Genomic DNA, 12063 nt, shown 5'->3' with positions numbered 1-12063 from the left:
ACAGAACAAGCCAAGGAACATACAGATAAAGCAACTGAAGAAATTAGAAAGATTATTCAGGAACATAATGAAAAGTTTAATAAGCTAGAAAAATCCATAGACAGCAATCAGAAATTCAGAAGATTAACAATAAAATTACAGAATTAAACAACTCAATATAAAGTCAGAGGAGCAGAATTGAGCAAGTAGAAGCTAGAATTTCTGAATTCGAAGATAAATCACTTGGCACTAATATATTTGAAGAAAAACCAGATAAAAGAATTAAAAAAAAATGAAGAAAACTTAAGAATCATGTGGGACTTCATGAAGAGAAATAACCTACAAGTGATTGGAGTACCAGAACAGGGAGGGATAACAGAAAATACAGACAAAATTGTTGAAGATTTGTTGGCAGAAAAGTTCCCTGATATTGTGAAAGATGAGAAGATATCTATCCAAGATGTTCATCGAACTCCACATAAGGTAGATCTTAAAAGAAAGTCAGCAAGACATGTTATAATCAAGCTTGCCAAAACCAAAGATAAGGAGAGAATTATAAGAGCAGCGAGGGATAAATGAAAAGTCACCTACAAAGGAGAGCCAATAAGAATAAGCTTGGAATACTCTGCAGAAACCATGCAGGCAAGAAGGCAATGGGATGACATATTTAAAAAATTGAAGGAAAAAAATTGCCTGCCAAGAATCATATATCCAGCAAAACTGTCTCTTAAATATGAAGGTGAAATTAAGACATTTCCAGATAAACACAAGTTGAGAAATTCGTAAAAACCAAACCAAAACTACAAGAAACACTAAAGGGAGTTCTTTGGTTAGAAAATCAATAATATCAGGTATCAACCCAAGATTAGAACACTGGGCAGAGCAACCAGAAGTCAAACCAGACAGCAAAATCCAAAAAAACAAAACAAGATTAAAAAAAAAAAAAAAAGCCCAAAACAGGGTAACAGAGGTGTTATTATATAAAAGAAGACAACATTAAAATAATAAAGAGGGACTAAGAAATGTAACCATACTCCTTCCATATGGAGAGGAAGATACAGCGATACAAAGAAATAAAAGTTGGCTTTAAATTTAGAAAAATAGGGGTAAATAATAAGGTAACCACAAAGGAGACAAACTATCCTACTCATCAAAATAAAATACAAGGGCAAAATACAGACTTAGCAGAAACAAAATCAACAACAACAAATATGAGGAAAGGACAATATAGAAAAAAAATCTACTCAGCACATAAAATCAAGTGGGAAAAAGAAACTGTCAAGAACACACACAAAAAAGACATCAAAATGATAACACTAAATTCTTACCTATCCATAATTACCCTGAATGTAAATGGACTAAATGCACCAATAAAGAGACAGAGAGTGGCAGAATGGATTAAAAAACAAGATCCTTCTATATGCTGCCTGCAAGAGACGCACCTTAGACTTAGAGACACAAACTAAAACTCAAAGGATGGAAAAAAAATATATCAAGCAAACAACAATCAAAAAAAGAGCAGGAGTGGCAATATTAATTTCTGAAAAAATAGACTTTAAAGTTAAATCCGTCATAAAGGATAAGGAAAGACACTATATAATGATTAAAGGGAAAATACACCAAGAAGATATAACCATATTAAATATTTATGCACCCAATGACAGGGCTGCAAGATACATAAAACAAACTATCAGCATTGAAAAGTGAGATAGACAGCTCCACAATAATAGTAGGCGACTTCAACGTACCACTTTCGGTGAAGGACAGGACATCCAGAAAGAAGCGCAATAAAGATACAGAAGATCTAAATGCCACAATCAACCATCTTGACCTCGTAGATGTATACAGAACACTCCACCCAGTAGCAACCAAGTATACATTCTTTTCTAGTGCACATGGAACATTCTCTAGGATAGACCACATATTAGGCCATAAAGCAAGCCTTTGCAGAATCCAAAACATTGAAATATTACAAAGCATCTTCTTTGACCATGAGGCCATAAATGTAGAAATCAATAACAGGAGAAGCAGGGAAAAGAAATCAAGCACTTGGAAACTGAACAATACCCTGCTCAAAAAAGACTGGGTCATAGAAGACATTAAGGATGGAATAAAGAAATTCAGAGAATCCCATGAGAATGAAAACACTTCCTACCAGCACCTTTGGGACACAGCAAAAGCGGTGCTCAGAGGTCAATTTATATCAATAAATGTACACATCCAAAAAGAAGAAATGGCCAAAATCAAAGAATTATCCCTACAACTTGAACAAATAGAAAGAGAGCAACAAAAGAAACCCACAGTCTTCAGAAGAAAACAAATAATAAAAATTAGAGCTGAACTAAATGAAATAGAAAACAGAAAAACAATGAAAGAATTAACAAGACCAAAAGCTGTTTTTTTTAAAAAATTAACAAAATTGATAAACCACTGGCCAAACTGACAAAAGCAAAACAGGAGAGGAAGCAAATAACCCAAATAAGAAATGAGAGGGGTGATATTACAACAGATCCAACTGAAATTAAAAGAATCGTATCAGATTACTACAAAAAACTATGCTCAAAAAAAATTGAAAACCTATAAGAAATGGATGAATTCTTAGAAACATACTACCTACCTAAACTAACACAAACTGAGGTAGAACAACTAAATAGACCCATAACAAGAGAAGAGATTGAAAAGGTAGTCAAAAAACTCCCAAGAAAACAAAGCCCTGTTCCGGACGGCTTCACTGCAGAGTTCTACCAAACTTTCAGAGAAGAGTTAACACCATTACTACTAAAGGTATTTCAGAACATAGAAAAGGATGGAATACTACCGAACTCATTCTAAGAAGCCACCGTACCCTGATTCCAAAACCAGATAGTAAAGGCACCACAAGAAAAGAAAATTATAGACCTATATCCCTCATGAACTTAGATGCAAAAATCCTCAACAAAATTCTACCCAATAGAATTCAACAACATATCAAAGAAATAATTCACCATGACCAAGTGGGATTCATACCAGGTTTGCAGGGATGGTTCAACATTAGAAAAACAATTGATGTAATCCACCACGTAAATAAAAGACAAGAATCACATGATTTTATCAATCGATGCAGAAAAGGCATTTGACAAAGTTTAACACTCATTCATGATAAAAACTCTCAGCAAAAGAGGAATTGAAGGAAAATTCCTCAACATATTAAATGGCACTTATACAAAGCCAACAGCCAACATCACCCTAAATGGAGAGAGCCTGAAAACATTCCCATTGAGATCGGGAACCTGACAAGGATGCCTTTTTCACCACTCTTATTCAACATTGTGCTGGAAGTCCTAGCCAGAGCAATTAGGCTAGATAAAGAAATAAAGGGCATCCAGATTGGCAAGGAAAAAGTAAAAGTATCTATATTTGCAGATGACACGATGTTATACACAGAAAACCCTAAGGAATCCTCCAGAAAACTACTGAAACTAATAGAAGAGTTCAGCAGAGTACCGGGATACAAGATAAACATACAAAAATCAGTTGGGTTCCTCTACACCAACAAGAAGAATATCGAAGAGGAAATCACCAAATCGATGCCATTTGCAGTAGCCACCAAGAAGATAAAATACTTAGGGATAAATCTTACCAGAGAGGTAAAAGACTTATACAAAGAAAACTACAGTACACTTCTGCAAGAAACCAAAAGAGACTTACATAAGTGGAAGACCATACTTTGCTTGTGGACTTAACATTATAAAAATGTCTATTCTACCAAAAGCGATCTATACATTTAATGCAATTGTGATCCAAATCCCAACAGCATTCTTTAATGAGATGGAGTAACAAATCACCCACTTCATAAGGAAGGAAAAGAGGCCCTGGATAAATAAGGTATTACTGAAAAAGAAGAACAAAGTGGAAGGCCTTACTTTACCTGATTTTAGAACCTATTATACCACAATAGCAGTCAAAACAGCCTGGTACTGGTACAACAACAGATACATGGACCAATGGAAAAGAATTGAGAATCCAGACATAAATCCATCTTCATAGGAGCAATTGATATTTGACAAAGTCCCCAAAACAGTTAAATGGGGAAAAGACAGTCTTTTTAACAAATGGTGCTGGCATAACTGGATATCCATCTGCAAAAAAATGAAACAAGACCCATACCTCACTCCATTACAAAAACTAACTCAAAATGGGTCAAAGACCTAAATATAAAATCTAAAACGATAAAGATCACGGAAGGAAAAATAGGGACAACGTTAGGAGCCCTAATACATGGCATAAATGGTATACGAAACATTATAAAGAATGCAGAAGAAAAACTAGATAACTGGGAGCTCCTAAAAATCAAACACCTATGCTCATCCAAAGACTTCACCAAAAGAGTAAAAAGTCTACCTACAGACTGGGAAAAGGTTTTCAGCTGTGACATATCTGATCAGGGCCTGATCTCTAAAATCTGTATGATACTGCAAAAACTCAACTGCAAAAAGACAAAGAACGGAATTAAAAAATGGGCAAAAGATATGAATAGACACTTCACTAAAGAAGACATTCAGGTTGCTAACAGATACATGAGGAAGTGTTCATGATCATTAGCCATTAGAGCAATGCAGATCAAAGCTACAATGAGATTTCATCTCACTGCAACAAGGCTGGCATTAATCCAAAACGCACAAAATATTAAATGTTGGAGAGGCTGTGGAGAGATTGGAACACTTATACACGGCTGGTGAGAATGTCAAATGGTACAACCACTTTGGAAATTGATTTGGCGCGTCCTTAAAAAGCTAGAAATAGAACTACCATATGATCCAGCAATCCCACTCCTTGGAATATATCCTAGAGAAATAAGAGCCTTTACACGAACAGATATATGCACACCCATGTTTACTGCAGCACAGTTTACAATAGCAAAAAGATGGAAGCAACCAAGGTGCCCATTAATGGATGAATGGATAAATGAATTATGGTATATTCACACAATGGAATATCAGGCATTGATAAAGAACAGTGAGGAATCTGTGAAACATTTCATAACATGGAGGAACCTGGAAGGCATTATGCTGAGTGAAATTAGTCAGTTGCAAAAGGACAAATATTGTATAAGACCACTATTATAAGAACTTGAGAAACAGTTTAAACTGAGAAAAAAAACATTCTTTTGTGGTTACGAGACGGAGGAGGGAGGGAGGGTGGGAGAGGGGCATTCACTAATTAGATAGTAGATAAGAACTACTTTAGGTAAAGGGAAAGACAGCACACAATACAGGGGAGGTCAGCACAATTGGACTAAACCAAAAGCAACAGTTTCCTGAATAAACTGAATGCTTCGAAGGCCAGCGTAGCAGGGGCGGGGGTTTGGGGACCATGGTTTCAGGGGACTTCTAAGTCAATTGGCATAATAAAATCTATTAAAACATTCTGCATCCCACTTTGAAGGGTGGTGTCTGGGGTCTTAAACGCTAGCAAGCAGCCATCTAAGATGCAGCAACTGGTCTCAACCCACCTGGATCAAAGGAGAACGAAGAACACGAAGGACACAAGGTGATTACGAGCCCAAGAGACAGAAAGGGCCACATGAATCAGAGACTACATCATCCTGAGACCAGAAGAACTAGATGGTGCCTGGCTACAACCAGTGACTGCCGTGACAGGGAACACAACAGAAGAACCCCTGAGGGAGCAGGAGAGCAGTAGGATGCAGACCCAAATTCTCATAACACCAGATTAATGGTCTGACTGAGACTAGAAGGACCCCGGTGGTCATGGCCCCCAGACCTGCTGTTGACCCAGGACAGGAACCATTCCTGAAGCCAACTCTTCAGACGTGGATTGGACTGGACAATGAGTTGGAGAGGGATGCTGGTGAGGAGTGTGCTTCTTGGATCAGGTGGACACTTGAGACTACGGTGGCATCTCCTGCCTGGAGGGGAGATGAGAGGGTGGAGGGGGTTAGACGCTGATGAAATGGGCACAAAAAGAGAGAGTGGAGGGAGACAGTAGGCTGTCTCATTAGGGGGAGAGTAATTGGGAGTGTTTAGCAAGGTGTATACGGGTTTTTGTGTGAGAGACTGACTTGATTTGTAAACTTTCACTTAAGGCACAATAAAAAGTATCAAAAAAAAAAAAAAGAAAATGGGAGGAATACACAGAGTCACTGTATCAAAAAGAGCCCATAGGTGTTCAACTATTTCAGAAGGTAGCATATGATCAAGGACAGGGCAGCATTTCGTTTTGTTGTACATAAGGTCACTATGAGTCAGAATGGACTTGACAGGACCTAACAACTACAAGAGTACTAGAAAAGGTGAAGAGCAGGGCAGAAATAGTAATTAAGGGAAAATGGCTGAGTTTTTTTTTGATATTTGATAAAATTATCAACACAAAGATACAAGCAGCTTAACGAAATCCAAGCACGATAAACACAAAGAAAACACCAAGGCACATCATAACGAAACTGGTGACAAACAATGGTAAAGAGAAAAATCTATAAGCAGTCAAATGAAAAAAAAGCCGCATACAGAGGAATAAATATAATAACGACCAGAGACAATGAAAGCCAGAAGACAAATATCTTTAAAATTCTGGGAGAACACTTTACAACAAAAACAAACAAACAAAAAACAGAATGAAAAAACAACAATCGTCATCTTAGAAATTTATATCAGGTGAAAATATAGTTAAAAAATAAAGACTAGGTAAATACATTTTGAGGCAATCAAAAAGAAATAGTTTCATTGATGAAGAACTCTTTCTAAGAAATGTTAAATAAAGTTCTTTGGGCTGAAGAAAACTCCTAGACAGAATCTTAGATTTAAACACATAAATGAAATGGATAGTAATATGTTGTTGTTAGGTGCCGTCAAGTTGGTTACGACTCACAGTGACCCTATGTACGACAGAAAGAAATACTACCTGGTCCTGGGCCATCTTCACAATCGTGGCTGTGTTTAAGCTGATTGTTGCAGCTACTGTGTAAATCCATCTCGTTCATGATCTTCCTCTTTTTCGCTGACCCTCTGCTTTACCAAGCATGATGTCTTTCTCCAGGGACTTGTCCCCTTCCCCCCACCCCGATAACATGTCCAAAGTATGTGAGACAGAGTCTCACCATCCTTGCTTCTAAGGAGCATTATGGCTGTACTTCTTCCAAGGCAGATTTGTTCACTCTTCTGGCAGTCCGTGGTATATTCAATACTCTTCTTTACCAACAGCGTAATTCAATGACGTCAATTCTTCTTTGATTTTCCTTGTTCATTGTCCTGCTTTCACATGCATATGAGGTGATTGAAAACACCTTGGCTTGGGTCAGGTGCACCTTAGTCTTCAATGCGACATCTTTGCTTTTTAACACTATAAAGAGGTCTTTTGCAGCAGATTTGCCCAATAAAATACATCTTTTGATTTCTTGACTGCTGCTTCCTTGGGCATTCATTGTGGATCCAAGCAAAATGAAATCCTTGACAACTTTAATCTTTTCTTGACTTATCATGACATTTCTTATCGGTCTAGTTGTGAGGATTTTTGTTTTCTTTATGCTGAGGTGCAATCCATACTGAAGGTTGTAGTCTTTGACGTACTGCACTAAGTGCTTCAAGTCCTGTTTGCTTTCGGCAAGCAAGGTTGTGTCATTTGCATGTCAGGTTATTAATGAGTCCTCCTCCAGTTCTGATGCCACGTTATCTTCATGTAGTCCAGCTTCTCACATTATTTGCTCAGCACACAGATTAATAAATATGGTGAAAGTATATAACCCTGATGCGTACCTTTCCTGACTTTAAATCACGTAGTATCCTCTTGTTCTGTTTGAACGACTGCCTCTTGATATATTAACAGACTCCACATGAGCACAATTAAGCATTCTAGAATTCCCATTCTTCGCAATGTTATCCATAATTTGTTATGATCCACACAGTCAAATGCCTTTCCGTAGTCAATAAAACACAGGTAAACATATTTCTGGTATTTTCAGCTTTCAGCCAGGATCCATCTGACATCAGCAATGATATCCTTTGTTCTACATCCTCTTCTGAATCTGCCTTGAATTTCTGGCAGTTCCCTGTCAATGTACTCCTGCAACCAGTTTTGAATTATCTTCAGCTTAGTTTTACTGGCATATGATATTAATGATGTTGTTTGATAATTTCTGCATCCTGTTGGATCAGCTTTTTTCAAATAGGCACGTATATGGATCTCTTCCAGTTGGTTACCTGACTTCCAAATTTCTTAATGTAGACAAGTGATAGTTCACAGCATTGCATCCATTTGTTGAAATACCTTATTTGGTATTCTGTCAATTCCTGGAACCATGTGTTTGACCAGTGTCTTCAGAGCAGCTTGGATTTCTTCCTGTAGTACCATTGGTTCTTGATCATATGCTACCTCCTCAAAGATTTGGACATCAACCAATTTTTTTTGTACAGTGACTGCGTATTCCTTCCATCTTCTTCTGATGCTAGTGGAAGTTCAGCTGATAAACTAGAAGAGGAGATAAAATAGATTACTAAAAAGAAAAATCAATTATTTCAAAAGAAGAAAAGGACAGATGATATAAATTGAAAGCAAATACAAAGATGGTCAACTTAAATCTAACCATATGAACATCTATAGTAAATACAAATAGACTAAATAAAATAGACTAACAATTAATATTAAAAAGCTAAATAAAAAACAAGAGATAGCTATATACTCTTGATAAAATATGCAGGTAGCTTAGAAGTAAAATCATGAAAAAGTTACATCACGTGAATAGCACAAGAATATTGAGTGGCTTTATTAATATCAGATGAAATAGACTTCAGGACAAGAAATATTACTAGAGATCAAGAAGGGTATTAAAAGGATCAGTTCATTCAGAAAACTTAACAATCTTATATGTGTATGCGCTTAATAACAGATTCAAAATACAAGGAGCAAATCTGATGGAACTGAAAAAAGAAAATAGAAAAAATACCCACAATTATAATTGTGGTGATCTCAACATTCCCTCAGAAATTGATTAAAAAAAAAAAAAAAGTAGGCAGAAAATCAGTAATAATGTAGAAATCTTGAAAAACAGTATCAATCAGCTTGACCTAAATGACATTTGTAGAATACTGCACCAACAACAGTACCATAAAAGATTATTTTAAATTGCTTTTCTGAGCTATATTCTGAGCTTTAAAATAAGCCTTTACACATTCAAAAGGATTGAAATACAGTATATTTACTGACCATAATGGAATTAAATTAGCTATCAATAATAAAGGAAACCTTGGTGGCATAGTGGTTAAGTGCTATGGCTGCTAACCAAAAGGTGGGCAGTTCAAACTCACCAGGCACTCCTTGGAAACTCTATGGGGGCAGTTCTAATCTGTCGTATAGGGTAGCTATGAGTCGGATTCGACTCAACAGCAACGGGTTTTTTTAATCAACAATAAAGGATCCCCAAACACTTGGAAACTGAACACTTCTGAACAACTCATGAATCAGGTAAACAATTAAAAGAGAAATTAGCAAACATCTTGAACTGAATGGTTAGGAAGTTGCAACATATTGCATTTTCAGCTAAAGTAGTACTTAGAAGGAAATTTTTAGCAGGTAAAACACTGAAGAAAAATTGGTGCCTTTGAATTATGGCATTGGTGAAGAACACTGAATGTACCATGGACTGCCAAAAGAATGAGCAAATCTGCCTCGGAAGAAGTACAGCCAGAATGCAACTTAGAAGCAAGGATGGCAAGACTTCATCTCACATACTTTGGACATATTATCAGGAGGGACCAGTCCCTGGAGAAGGACATCAAGCTTGGTAGGATAGAGGGTCAGTGAAAAAGAGGAAGACCCTGAATGAGACGGATTGTCGCAGTGGCTGCAACAATGGGCTCAAGCATAACAACAATTGTGAGGATGGCGCAGAACCAGGCAGTGTTTTTTCTGTTGTGCGTAGGATCGCTATGAGTCGGAGCCGACTTGAAGACATCTAAAAACAACAACCCCTCAAGTGTCTGTCAGCTTGTTGTACTGTGGGGGCTTGTGTGTTGCTGTGATGCTGGAAGCTATGCCACTGAAATTCGAATACCAGCAGTGTCACCCTGAGCTTCCAGACTAAGATAGACTAGGAAGAAAGACCCAGCAGTCTACTTCTGAAAAGATTTAGCCAGTGAAAACCTTATGAATAGCAGGGAACATTGTTTGATACAGTGCCAGAAGATGAGCCCCTCAGGTTGAAGGCACTCAAAAGACAACTGGGGAAGAGCTGCCTCCTCAAAGTACAGTCCATCTTAATGATGTGGATGGAGTCAAGCTTTTGGGGCATTCATTTGCTGATGTGGCACGACTCAAAATGAGAAGAAACAGCTGCAAACATCCATTAATAATCCAAATGTGGAATGTACAAAGTATGAATCTAGGAAAATTGGAAGTCACCAAAAATGAAATGGAACCACAAACATTGATATCCTAGGCATTAGTGAGCTGAAATGAACTGGTATTGGCCATTTTGAATCAGAAAATCATGTGGTGACTACACCAAAAACAACTGGTCGGCTTTCAACAATTTCAAGAGGTACCATATGAGTAGGAACCAATGGTACTGAAGGAAGAAGTCCAAGCTGCACTGAAGGCATTGGCAATAAGCAAGGTTCCAAGAATTGACAGGATACCAATTGAGATGTTTCAACAAACGGTTGCAGCGCTGGAAGTACTCACTCATCTATGCCAAGAAATTTGGAAGACAGCTGCCTGGCCAGCCATCTGGAAAAATGGGCTTAACAAAGATTGTGAGGATGGCGCAGGACCAGGCAGTGTTTTGTTCTGTTGTGCATAGGGTCACTATGAGTCAGAACTGACCTGATAGAACCTAACAATAACAACAACAAGAAAACATTGATTGAAGGGAAATTTATAGTTTTAGATCCACGTTATGTCAGCAAGAAAAGTTTATCTCAAATTCTACCTTAAGAAGCCAGAAATTAAAAAGAACATTAAATCCAAACAAATAAAACTTCTAGAAAATGTTTAAAAATTCACAATTTGAGAAACTAGAATTTTTTTTTTTTTTACAATTTGAGAAAATCTTTGGTACTTTGAAATAGGCAAAGATTTTTTAGACAGAGCACAAATAAAGCATGGACTTAAAACGATGAGTTGGGCTTTGTCAAAACTAAACATCTGACTATTAAAATATATTATTAAGAAAGCAAGCTACTAACTGGAGAACAAATTTGAAATAGGTATATCTGTTGAAGGAGTTATATATGGAATTCATTAAAAAAAAAAAAAACAAGACTCTTAGAACTCAATATTAAGAAGTTAATTAAAAATTAGCAAAAAAATTGAAGATAATTCAAACAAGAGAAGATACACAAGAGGCCAATAAATGGATGTAAAAGTGTTCAACATCCTTAGTCCTCAGGAAAATGTAAACTGAAATTCCAATAAGAACCATTATATACCCATTTGAATGGCAAGAATGTGGAACAACCAAAATTCTCAGTTATCTCTGATGAGAATACAAAATAATACAACTAGTTTGGAATATAGTTTGGCAATTTTTTATAAAACACACTGAATTAACACACCAATTCTCCTCTTAGGTATTTATAAAATAGAAACAGAAACATATGTCCCACATGAAGACTTGTACACAAATATTTGTAACAGCTTATTAATGTTATTAATAGCTCCAAATTGAAAACATATAAATGCTCGTTACCAGGTGAATGTCTAACCAAATCAACCATACTACTCAGCAATAAAAAGGAACAAATTACTGACCCATGCAACAACACGGATGAAGTTCAAAAACATACTGAGCAAAGTAATTCATGTACAAAAAAGAATGTACTGCGTGGTTCCATTTATGTGAAATTCTAGAATGGATAAATCTAATCTGCAGAGACAAAAAGTGGATTGGTGGTTATCTGAAGAGGTGGGTTGGGAGAACCAACTGGGAAGTGGTATGTATTAGTTTCCTAGGGATGTCCTAACAAAATACCATGAACTGGGTGGCTTGTAAGAACAAAAATTTATTGTCTTACCATTCTGGAGACTGGGAATCGAAGATCAGGGTATTGCCTGTGTTGATTCCTCTGAGGCTTTAAGAAAGAATCTGTTCCA

Source organism: Loxodonta africana, chromosome 3, assembly GCF_030014295.1.
Source record: "Loxodonta africana isolate mLoxAfr1 chromosome 3, mLoxAfr1.hap2, whole genome shotgun sequence".
NCBI lineage: Eukaryota > Metazoa > Chordata > Mammalia > Proboscidea > Elephantidae > Loxodonta > Loxodonta africana.
The sequence above is the reverse complement of the archived record's forward strand: the minus strand, read 5'-3'. Positions refer to the sequence as shown.